Raw genomic sequence first — 22955 nt, 5'->3', positions numbered from 1 at the left:
AACTTTTGGGATTATTAGGTTGAAATTTTGTCAAGGATTTGAAAGTTAATTTTTCCCCTTTCTAAATCTAGCCCCTTTGGGGGGGGTTTTAAGTGCAGTAACCTTTCCCTTAAATAGTTTCTTTCAGGGGGGTTTAAAAAAAAATAAAACCCGGGCCCCTGAGACCACGGTTTCAGGGGGGGGGGGGGAAAAAAGGGGCGAAAAATAAAATCAAAAAAAAAAAAGGGGGGGGCCCCCTTTGGGGGTTTTTAATCTTTTTCTGGAATCAGAAAATTCCTGGCCCTGCCATTGAAATGCTCTCATAGAATGCAGTGTCTCACCAAAAGAAACTCTTCAGGAGGGAGGCCGAAGGAATAGATTCTTCCAGCATCAGAATCCTCAGAGGTCAAAAAGCCTCCTGCTGATGCTCTGACAACACAGATTCATCCTCAGAGACTCCATCTGAAGAGTGGGGTCAGAGGGCTCAACCCTGGGCCTTTGTCTGGAGGTGGAAGAGCCCTGTCCAGGTGAGGTCGAGAACCTCTAATTAAGGAGATAAGATCCTCTGCTAGGCTGAGAATTTGAGTGCTGGTAGAGGCCTCTGAGAGGTAGCTTGGGAGGCACAGCTTTGGCATGTTTGGCAGCTTTAGCCCTAGAGAAGGCCTTAATGGACATGGATGCAGGGTCTGGCACCACGTGCAGGGGTGGACTTGTTCTAAAGGAATGGTGTCGGACATGTCCTGGACACCGGTTTCCCTAAGGTAGTTCAATAACCGACTCGAGCCAGAGCCTCCGAGGCCGAGGTAGTCGGTTAGGTTTCGGCAACAGGAAGCACCGAGACTCTGTTTCAGCGAAACAGAACACTCATGTAGGCCTGACCAGGTTTCAGCGAAACCGGGCTCGCGAGGGTCGGTCCTTGTCCTTCCGCTTTTTAACTACATGTGAAGTCGGAGTCTCCAATGGCATTTTATGCAAAGTCAGACCCAAAATATTCCTCTAAACTCAAGCCACAAGCCGCTCATCGGTTGAAGGAAGCACAGGCAGAGCAGGCCGAGACGTCGTGGTCCGGGCCTAAGCAAGGGAGGCAGTAAGAATGGAAATCCTTATGAGGTATTTGTTTCCCACAAGTTAAACAATTATTTACTTTATCTGACATCGGCTGAGGCAAGAAAGAGTCCCCAACAGGGTACTTAGCTTTTGAAGTCTTCGTAGCTGAATCAAAGGAGCTGGCTGACCGGCACTTGCGAACTGCTTCTGCTTCGGGCACTGCGCGGCAAGAAAGACTGAGGAAGATGGCGTCGGCTGATGCTTATATACCCCAGACGCTCTGACATCGGGGAAAGTGCGACATCAGCCGAGGCCAGACCCAGACTTTGGAATCCGGCCGACCGAAGGGCTGCCTGAGGCAGGACAACCCATATGTTATGACTGCAGATGCATCCTTGAAGGACATCCCCTTTTCCTCAAAACTGTCTGTCCGCAAGTGGTGTGATTATCTTGTCCGGTCTCAGAGGTATTGGCTCAATAGAGTCAGGCTCTTTACATGCCTATTTACAGATCATGTCTACGAGCTCGTCCGCAGGCAGGGTCACCCAGGAAGTAGAGGGTCTTGTACTGAAAGCCTGTAGAACAGATTCCTCTGGTGTAGGGTTGGAGGATGCCCAGCCACCTTTCAGTTTCAGGATCTCTAGTATGTCTCCAAAAGGAGGTAACCATGGGGACCCTTCGCCTTCATCAAAATCAGTGTCTTTGGTGACAGACTCTTGCAGGGAGTTTAGGTGCTTCCTCTTGCACATCCTTTTCCTGAGTACTTCCTCAGTAGGATGATCTGGGGAAGTCTCAGAAGAGGAAATCAGAATTCCCTGAGAGAAAACATGAGGTTTCGGTATAGGATGCCCCCATGGAGAGAGTAGCTGAGGCTCCAGATGATGGGGCATCATGGCATGGGTAGGATCAGAGTGGGAAGGCTCCATCAGGAATGCCAAAGCAGCAAACACTCTTTGCATCCACGAAGGCAGTGCTCAAAGGACCTAGAGAGAGGATCTGATCCGAGAAACTGGGTTTACGAATAGACACCTCTCCCCGATCCATCGGCACTGTCCAAGAGGAGAAAGCCAGAGCAGAACTACCCAGTGCTGATACACTAAGGAACAGAGACAGCTCTGAAAACTTCAGAGTCTAATGCTGCACCCCAGACCCAGCAGGCAGGCTTAGGCTCAGACAGCTCTCCTGACCTGAAAAGACCGGTTTCAGAAAAGATGTCAGATCTGATGATACAGAGATCCTTGGATCCGAGACTGACTGATCTGAATGACTGGGACCCTAGAACCCTAAGACGGCAGATAGAGTTAGAGAAGGAACTTGTATGGGAGTGTGGTGGAAGGCTGGGACTACCTAACCCAGAGAAGTAGGTGCAGAGGGAAGATCAATCTGCCCTGAATTGAGAAAATCTTTCTCACCAGTCCCTCCACATCTTCTTGTGCAAGACTTCTAGAAGAATGAGCAGAATGGAGGGGAATGCTGGTGTTTGCAGAAAAGGAGATAGAAGAATGTCTGGTGGTGGATCAACCAACAGATCATATCTATTGAGAGCACAACAGAGAATCTCCGAAGGTTGCGTTTGATCCAGTGGTTGTGTCTGATCCGACTTAGATGGAGCTGAAGTAGTTGAAATCGTTTTTGAGGTTGTAGGATCTGAAGGAACAGTCGGATCTGAAAAGTTTTATCATTTTCTGATCCAGGGTTGAGACTGGAAGTTTAGCAGTCCATTTCCGTGAGGAGTCAAAGGAGGATTCTGCTGAGGTGGAAGGCTTCAACTTTAAGACTGGGATATGGTTTCTCCAAAGGAAGGAAGAAAGAGTTCTTTTTCCACTTCTAACACAGTTGCACTTGACCGTTTGGCCCATTCCTGCAATATTTCTAGTCCAACATGGGAGATGAACACTGTTCCCAAAATTCAGAAGCCTGAGTTATTTCAGGTAGAGATGACCAAGTTGCCCACAGGTCTACGTCCAGGCATTACATCATAAATGCTGTTCAGAGAAACTCCATGTGGGCCCCCCCCACACACACACACACCCACTAATTATATATAGCGACTCAGAGATTGCACTACAGTGGGGAAAAGGGCAAATTTTCCTGATCCTACTGGAATGTGATCTTACTCTAATTGCTCGATGAACAGCATGCTCAACAAGACATTCTGTTTGATGGCTGAACACAGACCCGTTGCCCACAATGCTCTCAATATAATTTTGCACCAATATAGGTAATTTTTAGGGTAGTTCCATAAAATGGGCGTATAATCTGACACTGGTGAGTCACATCCCCAGCATGCTCCTTTAGAGTAAGCCGTAAAGATGATGAAACAGGAGCGTAATGCCAGTTATGAACACTTTGAACCTAGTGAAAGCTACAGGAGGGACCAGCCTCAGTGTCCAGATGTCCATCACCTCAGACCAATCCCTTTTCTCTGTGCTACACCCTGACCTTCCACCCCATCCTTCTTCAGAGTGCTGCCCTATGCAGTGATCAGAGTAACATTGAACATTGTGTGTTTATACATCACCGCACCACGTGATAAGCAACGATCGCTCTGGCCTCTTGTTGCTTCTACAGTTGGAGCTCAGCAATAAAAATGGTTAAGTTCTGCCAGTATGGCTTACTGTCGGCAAAAGTATCCATGTCATGCAAATACGCCGGCGTCGGGTTGGAAGGATGGGAAGCAGGGTCTTCCTCTTCAACCAGTGCCCAGTTGGTAACATGTCCATAGCAGCTGGACGTCTTCACAACTGTAGAAAAGTTTTTGGGGGGCTGCAGTTTGCTTCTATTATGAGCCTCCACTCTTTTCTGCTTTGGGGGCCTGTTTCAGGAGATGCTGGATTTACTCACTAGCCTTTTTCTGGATTGGGTTTGGTGTATTCCACCTCCCCCCATTCGTAGGGTTGATCTGATCCCTGTCATCTCAGATGAAGGGTGGTCTCCACAAAGGAATCTACATCTCTTTGCTCAGATTCATACTAGCTCAACAACCACAAGGGCCTTTTTAAGCCTAGCCATGTATCCCAAATCTCTGACAAGTTTTGATACCCTTGATAAGTGTAAGCAGGGGCTTGCGAGACAAAATATTTACAAGCAGGACCTGGAAAGGTGAACCATTTACAGGTTTGCCTGTATGCATCTCAAAGGAATAGGCTCAGCCTTGACGTATCATACATAATGTAACTGGGAAGTGTAGCTAAAATTGAAAGCCTGTGTGATACTGCCACCCCAGCTATCTGAAATTTTGTAAATAATTCTATGCTTTTTGTGAATATTGACATGATTTATACAGAACTGTAAGAATGTAACCAAAGCATACCCTGCTGGAACATAGATCAACTTACAAAACTAAATTAGTTGAAATTAAGGGCTTTACGATATGCTATAAAAGGTAGTTTCAATGCAGCAAGCAGACACAATGTCTTGAGCTAGAAGTTTTTCTATTGTCTGAAAAGAAAAATATTTACTACATTTGAAATGTAAAGTAATTGCTTTATGACTTCCTAGCAGCTACACAGTTCTGAGCACATCTGAGAGATGTGCATTTCTCACACGGGGATGTTAAAATTCTATTAGTTTCTGGTTCAGCCTGGGAACCGAACACCTACTTTCCTGGGCAGCCACTAAATTCACCCAAAAAACTACTGTTCTTGGTGACTTCAACTTAGATAGGCACTCCTGCACTACTAATAAGCCATCCAACTTTATTAATCTGTTCCACTTCACCCAAACTGCCCACCTCGAACTGACAAACACTGTAACACACTACTAATAACCCATCCAACTTTATTAATCTGTTCCACTTCACCCAAACAATAAACTGCCCAACTCGTATTGACAAACACTCTAACGAGCAATCAACATTAGACTGGAATCAACATTAGACTGGATCCTAACAAACAAACCTAACCTAGGCTTCTTAGTCAGGTGTCTACCTGATTCCCTCAGTGACCAATATCCAACCTTTCTTTACAGGAAACACGTGTACAACCAAAGCAACATCCTCTACAAATACATCACTTCCAAGAAAAACTTCTCCCCAACTACTTTCAACCTTTTCCTGCAACAATGCAACTGGTCCCCTCAACCACCTACAATTAGATGTTGCCGTTCAGTACTCAAACGAAACGTCTAGCCCCTACCAGAAAAGTTCGTACTAGAACCAAACCCATCCCCATGGCTATCCAAAGACACCAAACTACTAATGAGATGCAGAGACAAAGCCTGGTCAGATTATCTTACATCCAAAGACAAAGCTGATCTCCTTAACTACCAACAACTAAGAAACTTAACAAAAAAAACAAATAAAGAGAGACAAACAAGTACACTTTCTACCCTGTCAGCATAAAAAAACAAAACAACCCACAAAAATTCTGGCTTTCCGTCAACCAACTCCTAAACCCTGGACATACCTCTACCCCTCCACACCAGCTACCTCAAACAACTCCGTTCCTATCTCTATTCATTTTAACACCCACTTCATCAACACCATAACCTCCCTTCTAAACAACCAACATACTCAGCCACTTAGTGTCCCCACTCCAGCCATAGAAGTTCATAGCCCCTTCTTCTTCTCACCCATACAAACTAAGTACATAAAAACCTTCTTGTCCAAACTCATATCATGCTGCACAGATGCAGACAAGCTCCCTAATGAATTTCTAAAACGTGCAGCCCCTTCAATTGCTTATCCAACTTCTATCCTGATCAATCGCTCTATAAAAGAGCATTATGTCCCTCTCATATTATACCTCTCCACAAAGGTGGATCCTCCAAAGAACTAAGCAGCTATCATCCCACAGCCATACTCCACCCCCCCCTTGCAAAAATTTTAGAAAAATGCATCCACAAACAGCTCATATCCTACTTCCTTAACAATAACAACCTTTCCAGCTCTCAGTATGGTTTCAGACCAAAGCACATCACCAGTACTGCTCTCCTAACCTTCACGAACACCATCTACCATCGCATAAATGAAGGCCAGCATGTCTCTTCCATATTTCTCGATATGTCTAAAGCCTTTGAAACTGTATCCCACCAGCTTCTACTAAATAAACTATCTTACTATCGCCTTAGTTTACCCTCACTAACCTGGTTCCACAGCTCTCTCTCCGTCAACAAGCTACAAAGTGGGAAAACTGTCTTTCCCCCCTACTCCCCATCTCGATGAGTGTACCCCCAAGGGCTCCCCATCTCCATGAGTGTACCCCCAAGGCTCTTCTCAGTCTACTTGTCTTCATCATATTCACAAACAACCTCAGTACAGCAACCAAACATGCCTCCATAGTGCAGTATGCAGATGATGCTACCCTTATCCGCTCTGCCCCCCTCATCCCAAAAGCTCCAAATAAAAATGCAATCCTCTTTTCAGGACATTGAAACCTACCTCTCCCAACACCAACTCATTTCAAATCCCAACAAAACCAAAATCATAGCTTTTAGTACCAAAACACCCAAGACTTCCCAGCCCCCACTATCAATCACCTCTGAAAATGGCACCAAAATTACCCCCACTAACCACACAAAACGTTTAGGTGTCATCATAGATAACCTCAAATTTAACATGCACATTGCCCAAACCATCAAAAAGGTTCACATCAAACTAGGTTCAGTATACAGAGCCAGATCATTCTTAACTCCCAATGCCAGGCTAGCCACTACTCACACACACATTTTATCTACCCTTCTTTATGGCTCTCTCATATTTACTAACCCTCGAAAATCTGACCTCAACAATCTAGAAACATGTTACCATAAAATTAAGTTTGCCACTAATCACCCACACAGATCTCACCACTGCTCAGCTCTTTCAAAATTAAAAACTGTCTGGAGCTCCCAACCGTCTATCTCTCAATCAACTATCCTTAGCCCACAAAATAATCTACCACCCCAACAACTGCCCTGCTATCTCCTCTTCAGTTCAACCTAATACTAATAGCAGATCCGTCAGCTCTTCCAACAAACACCTACTAAAAGTATCCAACTCCCACAACCAACATGGCGATTCCCTCTATTCATGCAAAATAGCCAAACTCGAACACCCTTTCAGACACAACAACAAAATATCCAGTACAGAACCAGGTCAAATCACTCCTAAAGGAACACCTAAGCAGTCATTGGCTGTGCTCCTGCCTCTCCTCAGGTTAATCTACTTCCTCACCTTTAGTTACCTTTCTCACCAGACTGGCTAACATCCCTTTTGTAAACTTTAACTTCTATACCATCTACTGTTAGTCTTGTAAAGTCCTACTTATTACATTTGCTGAAACCGTGTTGTTTCTGCAACAGTAATTTTACAGTTCTACCGATTGTATTATATCTACTTCTACTTGTTTGTGTTCTACTACTGTGGAGTCTTCCCCCTGGGTCTCTACTAGTAACAAGGACCTGCCTTTGTACTGTTTCTAGATGCTGTAAATAATTCTGTTATACTAATGCTTTACTGTTACTATGTTTTGTTTATCATCTTATATTACTGTGGAGCTTTTCTCCCCGGGTCTCCGGTGAAAACAGGTCTCTGGCCCAGACAGACATGCCCGGCCCGGTAACAACAAATGTAATACATAAATAAATAAAACTGAAGTCAGGTGACAAAAAAAGTTAAGTCATCCAGGCTAATCCAGGTGTAATCTTTGATATTAAGTTAAGAACTCTCAGAGAGACTGGGTATTTTGTGTTTTGTCTTGGACCTAGTAAGAACATCTACTCATCTGCTTTTGCCTTGCTAACAGTAAGTAACTAGGGTACAGTAATTTCTCTTGCATATAAATAGGAACATAGTAAAGATTAGTTCAGATGTTTTTGTATTTATTTGAGACTGTCCTGCAATGTTGTTTTAAAATATTTCCTGTGATTCTGAACTCTGAAGTAACTAACTGCGTTTGTTTTCTGAGTATTGTCTTGCTCTTTTATTATTTATTATTAAATATATTTAAACCTATCTTTGTGGCTGATATTTGTGAGACGTATTTAAGTTCTTAGAGTACTTGCATATGTATATGGTGACACCATACAGGCCACTCCTGATGGTAGCCTGGTGCTTGGTCAAAAACTATTTGGATAACTGCAACATTATACAGTAGAATTGGTCACCCTTTGTAAGGGCCTTACAGTAGCTGATAATCACTGCCACCAACCCCTACTTAACCACCTTACAGAATGGGCAGAAGGGGGCATAGCTAATAAACCTGTGCCAGCCTTCTCCAGGTGTGTGTGTGTGCGTGTTTGCAGATAAATCAAATCTCAAAGTGTGCATGTGTCAGCTACTTGGGTAAGGACACGAAGCACTGGTTGGACAGATATGGTGCTGGAGGTCTTGGAGTCACCCCTCAACATAAATCTTAAACCCTATAGCTGTGCCAGTGGGGAGTCTTATTGGGGATCTGGAGAAAGAGGAAGAAACCAGCCCCAGACTGACTGTGATCTCTGTGTGCTCTTAAGGGAAACTGTACTCTGTGTGTACTTGTCATCCTTCCATGGTGTACATCCCTCACTGTTGCCAGTGGTGAGGACTGAGGCTGCTTGATTACTGAGCCAGTGCAGGGGCATCACAGCCTACTTCTTTGATTTTGTGTAGCGTCAGGACCACTGTTTTCCTCTTGAGGAACATGCTATTACTTTAGTCAGGTGCTGTTCTAACTGGGACCTCAACTAAGATGAAGGATGGACCTAGGGCGCTAACTGGGACCTCAACTAAAATGAAGGATGGACCTAGGGCTCTAATCTTCTGTAGGACAAGTTCTCTGTCTACATAATTTAGAATGTGAGCAATAAAATGCTTAAGTAAATTGGAAGACTTTGTAAATGGGGTAATCTTAAGCACCCTTTCAATGACAGGTGGTTCAGAAAGATTTAATAGCTTGCACAATTCAATTTTTAGATATTCCACTATATTGGTCCCCCGCTAAAGATTCGGGAATACCTATGCAGCAAAGGTTGTTTCACCTGTTAAGGATGTCTAAAGTATCAAATTTTAAGTCTAGTTTTCTTAAATCCACTGTCCAAGGGCTAGTCTGCTGTGTGTGGGCTGTTAGTGTCCCTGTGAGCGTTTAGTTCTTACTGGTACAGATCTGGTCCGTGTGCATTCTCATGCCTATTACTACCATCTTTTACTGTGCCAGTGTCCCCCAAGATCTGCTGAATTAGGTCTGTCAGTCTGTCGTATGGGTCCATCTGGCCATAAGTGCTTGGTGGGACTGAACATGCCATCTTACTTTCCAGCTTGTGTCAGCCACCACCATAAGCTACCCTAAAACAAGCATTATTTGATTTTCAAACTGAAAATTCAGGGGCTTCTGAGAAGATTTTTAGATCATCATGGGATCATAGGAGATTACCAGGCTATCGACCCAAAGGGCATTTCAAGCCTAGCCATTTCATCCCAATGTAATACCATATTAGTGTTAGTTAACACAGAACAACAAGCAACAAAACCAGAGCCAAGGTAGTGCTGACTGTAAAATCCAACTATTTATGGTGCTTCTGGTACCTCAGCCAAATGCCTTCAAGGAATAATTCAAACACTACCAAAGCAGTCTTTTATACATAAACAAATTAACACCTCATAATTGCTTAATTAAAGTGCTCAAAATGACCAAAGTCCTTTGAATTACACCTCCAAACACGCTTGCCCCTCTGTTCAAATACAAATAACATACGTACAAAACATTTCGAAATGACAAACATTTTAACATGGGTCCCTATCAGACGATCGAAATGCCATTTCTGTGAAAACGAAATGATCGACACATATTGCGCGAATAAGAAGTTATGTACCTACCATAACGTTCCATGTTAGTTGTCTTCTCTCGCCTTCTTTCTTGCTTGATGCGGCTCCGACTCGGCACTTGCTAAGCTCGAGAGTCACTTTTACCAGCTCGAGGCAGCCCCATATCCCATGATGCAAGGCGGTAAGTACCCAGATCTCGTTTGATGACAAAGGGCAGTAGCACCAAGCATAAAACACTTCCCAAAGGAAGAAAGAAGAAAGTCTACAGGATGTAAGAAAGACCAGGACTGAATGGTCTTCAGCATAATAACTCCTTAGAGAAAAAAGGTCTGTCCAGGCCTGGGGGAAGGAGGGAGGGTCGCAAGAAAGAAGGCGAGAAGACAACTAACATGGAGCGTTATGGTAGGTACATAACTTCTTAATGTTAAGTTGTCAATCTCGCCTTCATTCTTGCTTGATGGGACCGGTCCTAGCACCTCTATCCTGGGTGGCTCAATGGAACAGACTCTTGAGGACTGTAGAGCCAAAACTGGCTCTATCCCTGGAGGCCAAGTCCAATTTGTAATGGGAAACAAAAGTACGAGGAGTGGCCCAAGTGGCCGCTGCACAAATAGTGTCTAAAGGAAGTTTAGCTTGAAATGCTGTAGAAGTAGCTAAGCTCCTAGTTGAATGTGCTTTAGGTTTTGAGCACAGCTGTTTTCCCCTGAGCAGATAAATTTCAGAGATGACCGAGGAAAGCCATCTAGACAAGGTCACTTTAGAGACAGGAAGGCCCTTCTTGTTATCCGCATAGGAAACAAAAAGTTGATCAGATTTCCTAAATTTTTTAGTTCTGTCCAAATAATATCTGAGTTGGCGATGGACATCAAGATAATGTAGTTTTTGTTCGGCCCTGTCTGAATAGTTTGGGAAAAATACAGGGAGATCAATGGATTGATTCAAATTGGTCTTTGAGGCGACCTTAGGCAAAAAGGTCGGATTAGTTCTCAATGATACTCTGTCTTTGTGAAAAACCAAATAGGGGGGTCGAACCGATAGAGCCTGAAGTTCAGACACCCTCCTGGCCGATGTAATAGCCACTAGGAATAAAGTTTTCCAAGAAAGAAATTTTAGGGAGCAAGAAACAGCTGGCTCGAAGGGGGGAAGAATCAAGGATGTCAGCACTAAATTTAGATCCCATTGAGGAGGAGGATTCCTAATTGTAGGCTTGAGCAGGAAAATTCCTTTCAAGAAGGCTCTACAAAGCCTATGGGACATAATATTGTGATCTGCAATCCCGACATGAAAGTTCGAGATAGCAGCCAATTGAACTCTGACTGTGGAAGAAGAGGAGCCTGCATGAAAAATCTCTGCTAAGAAGTCCAGAACTGCCTGAACAGGGGCAGTGAAAGGATCAATATTTCTTGGCTTTAGCCCAATAAGAGAAACGTTTCCATTTGCTTGCATAAATCCTCCTGGTAGAGGATTTTAAAGAAGCTACTATGATGTCTCTAACAGAGTTAGAGATCAAAGGAAGCCTGGCTAAGGAAGGAAGTGGAGCAACCATGCTGTGAGGTTGAGAGACGGGATAGACCGGTGCAGCTGACCGGATTGGTGGATCAGAAGATCTGGCACTGGGTCCAGATGCCACGGCTGCACCAAAAGGTGACGATGGAGGAACGGGAACCAAACCTGTCGAGGCCAGTAAGGAGCAATGAGAATCATTTTGGCTCTCAAAAAGGTTGCTTTCTGGATAACTTGAGGGATCAGAGGAAATGGAGGAAAGGCATAAAGAAGTCCCTGGGGCCAATCCTGGGTCAGTGCGTCTCTGGGGGGATGGCCTGGTAGAGGGAAGAGAGAGAAGAAGTCTGGGCATTTGCTGTTTTGGGGAGTAGCAAAAAGATCGCAACATGGGCGACCCCATTCCAGAAAAATCTCTTCCACTATAGATTGCTTGAGAGACCACTCGTGAGGCATGAGAATAGCTCTGCTCAATCTGTCCGCTAAAATGTTGGTTTTCCCAGGGATATGCGTTGCTACCAGAAACCGATGAGAGGAGATTGCTCATTGCCATAGTCTGAGTGCTTCTCGACACAAGGGGTAGGACTTGGTTCCGCCCTGTTTGTTGATGTACCAAACTACAGACATGTTGTCTGTGTGGACTGCAATTGTCCCTACGGGAAGAAAGTCGTTGAGGGCTTGCAACGTTAAAAGCACTGCTCTCATCTCCAGGACATTTATGTGCAGGTGGTACTCGCACGGCTGCCACGTCCCATGAACCATCCTGCCCTGATAATGACCCCCCCACCCGATCAGGGAGGCATCCGTGGTGACAGTGGCTACCGGGGATGGGGGTACAAAGCGTCTGCCTTGGTGAACCTGGGGAGATGTGATCCACCAAGCAAGATGATCTTTGCAAGTCTCTGTCACCAGAATCTGGTGACGCATTGGAAGTTGTTGGTACGACCACTGAGTGAACAACATCCACTGAAGAAGGCGCATGTAGAAGCGAGCCAGGGGAAGAAGAGTAATGGCCGCAGCCATGAGGCCTAATACTTTTAGAACCATTCTGGCCTGTACTTTCTTGTTGGCTAGAATGATCCTGACATGACTTTGAATGTCTGAAACTCTTTGATCTGTAAGGGTAGCTGACATCCGAACAGTGTTTAAGTTTGCGCCTATGAAAGTAATAGACTGGCAGGGCGATAAGGATGACTTTTCGAAGTTGATCGAGATGCCCAATTGAGCACAAAGATTTATTGTGTAATCCCTGGCTTGAACAAGCTGATGCCTGGTGGTGGCTGAAAGGAGCCAGTCGTCGAGATATGGAAACACCTGGAATCCTAGACGTCTCAGGTGAGCCATGACCACTGCCATGCATTTGGTGAACACTCTGGGGGCTGTAGTGAGACCAAAGGGCAGGGCTCTGAACTGGAAATGACTGGACCCCAGCCGAAAGCGGAGAAATCTCCTGGAGCGTCTGTGAATTTTTATGTGATAGTACGCATCCTGAAGATCTATTGAGCACATCCAGTTGTCCTTCTGTAAGAAGGGCAGAATTGACTGAAGAGTGACCATTCGGAATCTTGTCTTCCTCACAGACTTGTTGAGTCTGCTGAGATCCAATATTGGTCTCCAGTCTCCCGTCTTTTTGGGGACCAAAAAGAACCTTGAGTAGATTCCGGGCTCTGAATGGTCTGTTGTAACTGGCTGAATGGCTCTTTTTTGCAGTAGTTTTGAGACTTCTAACTCTGCAATTTTCCTTAGACCGGGTGCTACATCTGGAAGGGAATTTGAAGGGTAGAAAGGACTTTCCTCGAAAGGAATTATGTAACCCTTGGATATGATCGACTGTACCCATCTGTCTTGAGTGAGGGAGTGCCAGGCTTCTGGGTACAGTGATAATCTCCCCCCGACTGCCTCCAAGGAGGGACAGCCGGGCAACATCTCAGGGATGCTGAAAGGGCTTGTCAGAGAGAGACTCTCTGTTTCCCTGGTTTTGGACCCCTCTGCCTCTAGAGCGCGTCTGTTGTTGTTACCCCTCTGCCTCTAGGGGTAAACTGACCACGTGAATCCGGCGTGACTCCTTGGGATTTGCGGAACCACATTTTGCCACCTTTCTGTCCTTTGGGGTAAGGTCTAGAAGGGTGGAAAACGGACTCCTACAGAAAGAGTCTTGCCATCCTGCTCACACCTGGTCAAAGTTTCCTTCACTTGAGGGCCAAACAAAGCTGACCCATCAAAGGAAGAGTTTGTGAAGGGCCTTAAAGGATCTGCAAAGTCACATAGCCGCATCCAGGCTTGGCGTCTAAGAGCCACACCTGTACCTGCGCCCTACTGCCTCCATCAGCAGCATATGATATTAGCCGCATGGAGGAGTTTGCAATGGAGTTAAGGGTTCCTAGCTGCGAAGCAATTTTTCCTGAGCCCCTGCAGCTGTAGGATCCTGCACAACATCACCTAGCTCCTTAAGGATATCCCTTTGGAGTCTGGTGAAGTGACATAGGTAATTCAGCGAGCATAGCAAAGGTCGCTGAGGAAAACATCCGCTTACGTACCTATCCATGGTCCTAGAGTCCTTATTAGGAGGATGGATGGGCGGAAGGATCTGCAAGTTCCTTCTTGGTGGCAGCAGCCACCACCATGGCATCAGCGGGACACCCTTAGTGAGGAATTGCTTGTCACAGGCAGTAATAAATTTTGAAGGCCTCCTAGGGACTGGCTCTACAGAGTCAGGAGCAGCCCACGCCTTCGGGCAATAACCTGCATAAGGGGTCGAAGGCGGAGACACCCAGGAGGTGGAGGGCCGAGATCCAAACGCCTCTAGGTATACTGACTCATCCTCAGAGGGATTATTGGTGGGCCAGTTTCCCTCTGTCTAAGGAGTTCTAGGATGTCTGAGAAGGAGACATCCTCAGAGGGGATCTTGGGGATCCCTCTGACTCATCTAAGTCAGTATCTGAAGTGATAGACTCGGGAGTCTACATGTTTCCTCTTACAGGTCCTCTTCCTAGGAGGGTCTCCGACACATCAGGAGAATCCTCGGAAGAGGGGATATTCCCAATGGGGAAACCTGAGGCGGAGGATCTCTGGGTCCTGTAGCAAGAGAAGTGGCAGAGATGTCAACAGGCACTATAGAGGGAGGAGCTAAGGGAACAGACTGCTGGCTGATACCCGTGGCCACACTCTTCATCACCTCGAATGCTCCCTCCCAGGAAGGTCCGAGAGAACCCGTTCAAGAGCTAGGAACTCCAGGGCCCACCGAAAGGGAAGTCTCCGAGGCAGATGTCGGAGCCGAGCTCACCAAGGCCGAGGCTCCAAGGGGAAGAGCTCGGACAAGGGTCCGATGCCACTCACCCCTCGGAGGAGACCAGGAAGCCCGGCCACGAATCCCTCTAAGGAAGGTCTCGAAGAGGAGATAAGAGTAGAGGCTGAAGGAACAGAAGGAGGTATCTGTCCCTCAGCCGTAGCAGTAACCATTCCCGAAGACTCCAACTCCAATCTCTGGGGTAGAGTTGAAGGAGGAACTGCAATGGGGTGTGGACCAATAGTCGTCTGTTGAGACGGACTATGTAACATTTGGGCCAATGCCTGTGACTTAAGCAATCTACTGACCACTCTCTCTAAATCATGGTCAGAAAGCCTGGATGACCTTGAAGATCGGCTCCGATGGCTCCGTTCGAGAGAGGAAGCGAGCCGAAAGTATCGGCTCCAAGGAAGGAGACCTAGACCTCTTCCTCGAAGGAGCCATCGGAACCGATGAAACTACTGAACCTGTCGGAGCCGACAGGTAGCTTCGATGTATCGGCTCCAGCCGGAGCCGAAACAGCCACAAAAGTAAGGGTGTCGGAGCCGACACCGATGCCTGAGCCACATGGTGGTCGGAACCGATCGGAGCCGACACCGAAGTGGTCGAACCAGAATCGGCACCGATAGCCATCGGTGCCGAAGGTTTAGTTAACCCAGAATCAGCTCCAGCCGGAGCCGATCTCGACTCTGAATGAGTCGGAGCCGAGGCCGCAGGCGTGGACACAGAAGCCTGGGCCTTGGAAGACTTAGAAGTCTTGGATGGAGCCGACTTAGCCTGAGAGCCCTCCGGCTTAAGAAGGCCCCTCAAAATCAATTTATTTCTTCTTTCCTGCAGGACTCTCTGGCTGAAAGAATGACATATAGCACAGGAGTCCTGCAGGTGAAGAGGCCCCAGACAGTACAGGCAAGAAGTGTGACCGTCTGTCAGAGACATTTTCTGACAGCACGAGTCACACTTCTTAAAGCCTGAGACCCTTTCTTTAGACATGGTGTGAAAAACACACAGACACACACACCAGTCAAAGAAATTAAATTAAATATACCAAAAGGTATAACTAACAAACACACACACACCCTAACAGGGGGGGATGGGATGGGTGAAAGTCTGACTAAAAATAAAGAGGAGACAGAGAAATTTTCTGTCAGAAAGGGCTTAAAACTAAGATAAAACTAACAAATAAAGGTTTTTGTGTAAAAAGGGGCTAAATTAGTGAAGTAACAAATCACTTACCAGGAGCTGGTAAAAGGAGGACCTCATCAGCGAAGCGGCAAACGAGATCTGGGTACTTACCGCCTTGCATCATGGGATATGGGGCTGCCTCGAGCTGGTAAAAGTGACTCTCGAGCTTAGCAAGTGCCGAGTCGGAGCAGAGGATCGGCTCCGAACCCATCAAGCAAGAATGAAGGCGAGATTGACAACTTAACATCTACGTAAATACTGAACGTCCAAAACAGCGAAATCCGAAATGTCGAAGTGTTTTGGTTGGCCCGTCTGAGGTATAGCTCCGTCAGGTAAGTGTGCAATAGGTATGGACCTTAGGGTAGGGTGCAGGTTAAGCTAAGTGTATAGATAGGTAATGTATGTAAGATTTAGTGTAGTGTTAGAAGTAGGGTTTTGTTAAATGTATTTGTGTGTATTATTTATTTTATTAGGGTATAGCTCCGTAGGGGAAGTGTGCGGTAGTTACAGACCTTAGGGTTAGGGAGGGGTTAAGGATAGTGCACAGATAGTTGTGTATGTGGGGTTTAGTTTAGGGTTAGAAGTTGGGTTTTGGTGCTTTACTTTAGGGTTAGGATTAGGGTTGGTTAGTGTATGTATTTGATTTATTTATTTTGTTTGGGTAGGTAGTATGTAGCGGGTGGTGGGGTTGGCCAACTATGACAGTTCGATATTTTAAATTTTGCGGTTTAGTGTGTTCGGTCTATTCGCGGTTCGATTAATACGTGTCGCTCTTTTGGTATTCGCTGAAATGGATTTTCGCGGAACTGATATAGACCCTTTTAACACTAACAATATATTATGTAAATATTATACATTAAGATTCATCTCTAAATTTAAACCATTTGGATGTAAAGCCTTAAAATTAATAAACCTGTGTAGAATCACTTCCCTGGTTATTGTAAGGTTTATCTAAAACACTAAAGAAAAAGCTACTATCTGAACCTGCATGTGCAGAATGAAAATGTTGAGCCACAGGGCTAACCAAGTTAACATTCATAACATCTCCCAAATGTTCAATGTACAGCAGACAAGGAAGTATATAGTAGACAAGGAAGTAAGTGAATGTGTTCTTCTTATTGCTTTATTTTGTGGAGTATGCCAAGCTTTTGATAACTAGGTAGTTTATTTAACATTTATTTAATGGAAAGTCCGACTTGGAACAAAGCCAATTTTCAGCAGAGGCCAAGGGAGAAACTTTCCAGTCTTTGTAAATGGGAGGAAACTCTTGCTGTGAGAGCGACAACACTACCGCTGCACCGCTGTGCCAAAGATGTTGATCTATGACTCCTAGCTGCTTGAGCCAAGTGATTTAGAACATTGAGAAAAAAAAATGTTTAATTTGCTAGTATTCAGAAGTTGTGACTTCTCGAGTCAATCTTCCATTTTATTAAAAGGCACAAAGAGTTTGAATTTGGAGCTGTTAAAGGGTGTTTATGGCAGAATCATCAGTATTTTGAATTATGGCCCTATGTTTGACCATTAAGTGAAGTAAAACTGAAGAGTGTAGAGTGTCCAAGTTTAGAACCTTGGAGAACATCTAGTGTGATGAGGCAAATGTACAGTAGGATGGTTTCCAAAGGACAGCTTGAGAACAATCAGGGAGACAATTTTTGAACTTGTGGTGGTGCTGCGGTAGCGCTGTCACCTCACAGTAAGAAGTTTTCCTGTTCGATTCTCAACTAGAGCGTCCATCTTCTGTGTGGAGATATGTGTGAATGGGCGTACCTTCGCTGAAGGTTGTGCGTCAGAGCTGGCAACTCGGTAAAAATCTGCTGCCAATCATTAGCAGAACAGAGTTCCGCTGTGGCGACCCCTAACTGGGAAAAGCCAAAAGACACAGCAACAACTGAGAAGTAAGCTGGATAAATAAAACCGGCAGAGTCTTTTGATTAGCACAATTAACTGAGGAGACTTGAGTAGAAAAAATTCCAAGAAGGGCATGTGGGACTGATATGGACACAAATGAAGATGGACCAACGATTAGTAGCGTATTATGCTGCTAATAATTCTATAGTCAGGCATTAACTGTTCGACAAGCATGCACTTTTTTTTTTTGCATTTTAAGGACAAATGATCTGGGCAGGTGAATTCATCAGTTTGGTACACAAAAAAGGCAGAAATCTTGAAGGATTGGTTACAGGGATCCAAAATAATCAGAGTACTGTTGCAAGAGCCTATGCCATCCTGCAATGTTGCCCTGACATTAAATTCTAATCTGCCCCAATACAGCATCCTACCTAGGGGAGGATACTCTCAACAAAACCTGACAGTACACCAATGCTGTAGCTGCAGGAGCGAGTACCAGTCCAACAGTAGGCACCACACAGTAATTAGATCACTGCAGTGAAGCAGCAAATATGAGTGGGCCATTCTCAACAGTGAGGGGTATGCAACAGCTACTTATGTACATAAGCATATCTGAAGACGCGACGCACTAAACAAAACTGGCTTTACTTTATTACAATGCCTGTATTAAATGCAATGTAGGACTTCAGTGAAAGTGTGCATTTGTTAAAGTCATACATTTATAACCTCAGGCATAAGATTACATATACCTGAAATTAATAAATTCTCTAAAACTATCCTATATTGTATGCAAGTGCAACACACTGCCTACTGATGCTGTATGTGCATTTATGACGGCATTGCAATGCATTACAGTTTTCTAGCTCACACTAGTTTTCATGGAGGAATATGAATGATGTGGCTAACTGTACATAATGCATAGATGTTAGTGATGTGGCTAACTGTACATAATGCATAGATGTTAGTGATGTGGCTAACTGTACATAATGCATAGATGTTAGTGATGTGGCTAACTGTACATAATGCATAGATGTTAGTGATGTGGCTAACTGTACATAATGCATAGATGTTAGTGATGTGGCTAACTGTACATAATGCATAGATGTTAGTGATGTGGCTAACTGTACATAATGCATAGATGTTAGTGATGTGGCTAACTGTACATAATGCATAGATGTTAGGGATGTGGCTAACTGTACATAATGCATAGATGTTAGGGATGTGGCTAACTGTACATAATGCATAGATGTTAGGGATGTGGCTAACTGTACATAATGCATAGATGTTAGGGATGTGGCTAACTGTACATAATGCATAGATGTTAGGGATGTGGCTAACTGTACATAATGCATAGATGTTAGGGATGTGGCTGACTGTACATAATGCATAGATGTTAGGGATGTGGCTGACTGTACATAATGCATAGATGTTAGGGATGTGGCTGACTGTACATAATGCATAGATGTTAGGGATGTGGCTGACTGTACATAATGCATAGATGTTAGGGATGTGGCTGACTGTACATAATGCATAGATGTTAGTGATGTGGCTGACTGTACATAATGCATAGATGTTAGGGATGTGGCTGACTGTACATAATGCATAGATGTTAGGGATGTGGCTGACTGTACATAATGCACAGATGTTAGGGATGTGGCTGACTGTACATAATGCACAGATGTTAGTGATGTGGCTGACCGTACATAATGCACAGATGTTAGTGATGTGGCTGACCGTACATAATGCACAGATGTTAGTGATGTGGCTGACTGTACATAATGCATAGATGTTAGTGATGTGGCTGACTGTACATAATGCATAGATGTTAGTGATGTGGCTGACTGTATATAATGCATAGATGTTAGTGATGTGGCTGACTGTATATAATGCATAGATGTTAGTGATGTGGCTAACTGTATATAATGCATATAATGCATAGATTTTAGTGATGTGGCTAACTGTATACAATGGATATATGCTAGCTATGGGCCTTTTGCAGTGCTTGCTGCTGTTCCACTTACTTCTCATTTCAACTTTGTAGCACTTTATTACCCATATTCTCTTCATTTATCTTTTTAAACTCGAGTTACTGCTACTTTCCTTTCTACAATGATGTTTTTAATACCACTGCTAGAGTTTTGTTTTATTTAACCCCCCCCAATTGTTTACCAGTCCAACCTGGTTGTCCCCTTGTCCAGACAGAAGTTGAGCCTCCAAAAGGCTATGGGCTGGACACCTACCATAATCCCAACCAAATATTCTCCCACAGGCACACTCCAATTAACAAAGGTTTTAAACTCTATAAACAGCCTCTTTGTCATGTACCGGACGTCTAGGTACTGGGCATTATTAGGAAAGGACAGTTGTGTACGTTGCATTTACTCATAACTTTAGCTGTTTGAATTCCTTACATTGTGTTCGGATAAAGGCCTGCTAACAGCTAAGGTATTACCCTCACATGGCTTTTAATATAGGGGACCATGAAATGCTACTTAACTCACTAGTCCGATGAGGAATAAGTTCAGACATCCTCTCATGGATCAAAACAACCTGAGTAATAGAAGCTTTAATGTCAAGATAGTAAAATCTTCCCCTTTCTCACTTCTCCAGGAGTTGTCCCATTAAGAATCAGTATTACTCCTCTGCTATTCTCCCTACAAATCAACAATCTTCTATGTACATCAACCTCAAATGCCAATTATCCAATAATCAGAGGATACGGTCGTGTACATGATCAGTACCTCTTGCTCTAGCTAAGGAATGAACTCATTCAACTTACTATCAATGGTGCAAACAATCCACATTTGACAAATGCAAAGAAAATGTCTAAGATTTTTGGAACCAAACAAAAGTGTCTTTATTTCAAGACTGGAACACACTTCTAAAACTACAAGGAGACAAAAATGATGGCGTGTTATAATATCTGGGACCTCCCTCTACTATATTAATGCAACTAAATCCAGAAATCACACTTTTACTCTGGACTAAAAAAAAAAATCACACTTTCTCTCGCCAGAGAGTAGAACAGCTACTGGAAAAAGAGGTTCCCATCATACCCAATGCCTCAAAAAAAAATTTTGCTATAGCCACAGTCAACATTGGTAGATTCATCACTCCAGCCCCACCCCCACCCCCAAAGACATACCCTCGGTGTCCAGGCAAAGGCAAAATGGCTACTAAGAGAACAATAGGTTTGTGCTACTGATTAACCAACAACAAAAAAAAAACTTTCAACTTATTTGCTAGTTGGCTGGCAAAAAGAACCACCTCTTATAATTAAATACCAAAATAAATAAATAAATAAATAAATGCACAATACAAACTACAGCTTTTCAGTAATGGCCCCATAAACATACAAATCACTCACCATTCCACAAAATTAAGACAAACTCCAAAAATTCCTTTTTTGACAAAGCCAAATGCAAATGCTTCATTAACCAGTGCATAGGAAAACCAGATCAGTATCACTTCATCTCAGTTAGCCCCTCTACAAACACATTGACTGACTATTAACTATATACTGTACGATTCTTTTACCTTTCTCTTCTATTTCTACTCCGACCTTCATTTCCTAACTCAACTCCATCCAACCGTTGTTTCCTAATCGACCATGAATATCAGGCCTTCTCTTCCTCTGTTGTTCCTTCTTTTCTCTCCGTTCCCACTAACTACCATTGGGTATACTGTATATATACAACTGTTAATTAAACAATCTTACTTCAATGTAATGTAACATAATACAATTTGGTAACCTCATATATATTATTAAAATAAATTATAAATTATGTACTGCCATAATGCTGCATCCTCCTTACTGTCCCTCTTCGTCCACCTCAACGTATGCAACGGATATGAGCTGGCAATATTTCCTGCACAGAGCTTCTTCAGCACTTTCACTGTGCAGTTCATGTTTACTGCTCTTCATATCATCTTCCATGTACTAACAGAGGACTAGAGAAAGGATTCAGACTTGGGTCCATCCACACAACAAAGTGACAGTTTGGAAGGGGGATGGCTGGAGAATTGCTCAGGCTGGGTGGTGAGAGGCAGTAAAGATTCAATGTTACTGTTACTTCTGTAGATCATCATTTTCTCAGTCTGTCTCAAATTACTGGACATCTCTAGTTATTTTGTTTCCCATTTATATTACCCAAAAACACTGCAGATCCAAAGGATGCCATGGATCTGGACATTATGTCCAGCTTGACAAAGTTATGCACTGCTGACCATACTGTTGAGGCACAAATGTAATTTATGCATGAGATTCTGAAAAAGGCCATGGAAATATAACTGATCTTGAAGACAGCACATCTGGTTTTGAATCAAGATGTTTACCACAGACAGAATACATGTATAAAATGAACTCTGGCAGCCATCTATAAAGTGTTACTTTGGAAACCTTGGCTCCTACTTTTGTTGAAGAAAATGAGACAGAGTTGCTAATCATTAGAAAAAAGGTTTGGTCTCTTTCAGGAATATATGGAATCGGCAAGTGTAGAGAATATACTATCCTTCATTAGAATTGTAAGGGACAAATGTAGGTAAATGAATTGTTTGGGGCAAGGCAGATTTGAACGCTTCATTTCATATGAAGCAGGGGTTAAATCTCAGAGAAACTCTGTCCTCACGAAAAACTACATAATGGGCTTGTGGGACTGTGGAGTTTGGAAATGCTCTTTGCTGAAGCAAAAGCCACTAGCAGTAATGTCTTCCATAAGTTGCTTAATGTGCATGAGGAAGTGGGCTCAAAGATGGGTTTTATAAGGTTTCTGTGGGACAAGTTTTAGATCCGATTGTGGAATGGATCTTTGATCGGGGTTCTAAGAAGAAAGATTCCTCTTAAGAAGGCTTTGCAAAGCTTTCCAGAGGCTTATGAAGGCAAGTTGAACCCTTGGAGAAAAGCTGGAGATTAACAGTCAGATAAACTAATGCCTGAGTAACTCGAACCAGAGTTAGAGAAAGTGATCAGCAACTGTGACAAATTGTTCAAAGGGACCTGCTCCTCGCATCACTCAGAGAGAAGATACATCTCTCATTTACTCCTGCATAATTTTCAGGTGAAGCGCTTCCGACAGGCTGAATGAATGTGGACCCCTGCACTGAGAATAGAGAAATTATGGGGCCACCTCTAGTACAGTAATGTATGGGTAGGTGTGACAACAAAAGATCGAGTTTGGGATCCAAACAACCAGACGGCTGCTTGAGATAAATCTGCTTGCAAGAAATGCGGGCTATGAGGATGCCTGAGGCCTTGCACACAGATGCTTTCTGCACAGATTTTGTCATGAGGGAAAGAAGGGGAAAGGCAGATCAGGTAGCAAAGGATGAACCATAGCATCCCTGGGTGCCTGTCTCGGTACAGGGATTATGCCAAAGAAGCGGTTTCATTTT

General features: G+C 44.0%; 1 protein-coding gene across 1 annotated transcript in view; it reads right to left on the bottom strand.

The window, feature by feature from the left end:
- EMC4 (ER membrane protein complex subunit 4) overlaps positions 1–22955 on the bottom strand; it is a 207458-nt gene that overhangs the window by 182888 nt on the left and 1615 nt on the right. The window lies entirely within an intron of this gene.

The sequence above is a fragment of the Protopterus annectens genome, chromosome 16.part0 (assembly GCF_019279795.1).
Source record: "Protopterus annectens isolate FY-2018-M chromosome 16.part0, PAN1.0, whole genome shotgun sequence".
Lineage (NCBI taxonomy): Eukaryota > Metazoa > Chordata > Ceratodontiformes > Protopteridae > Protopterus > Protopterus annectens.
Note: the sequence above shows the minus strand (reverse complement) of the source record. Positions and strands in the feature narration are given on the sequence as shown.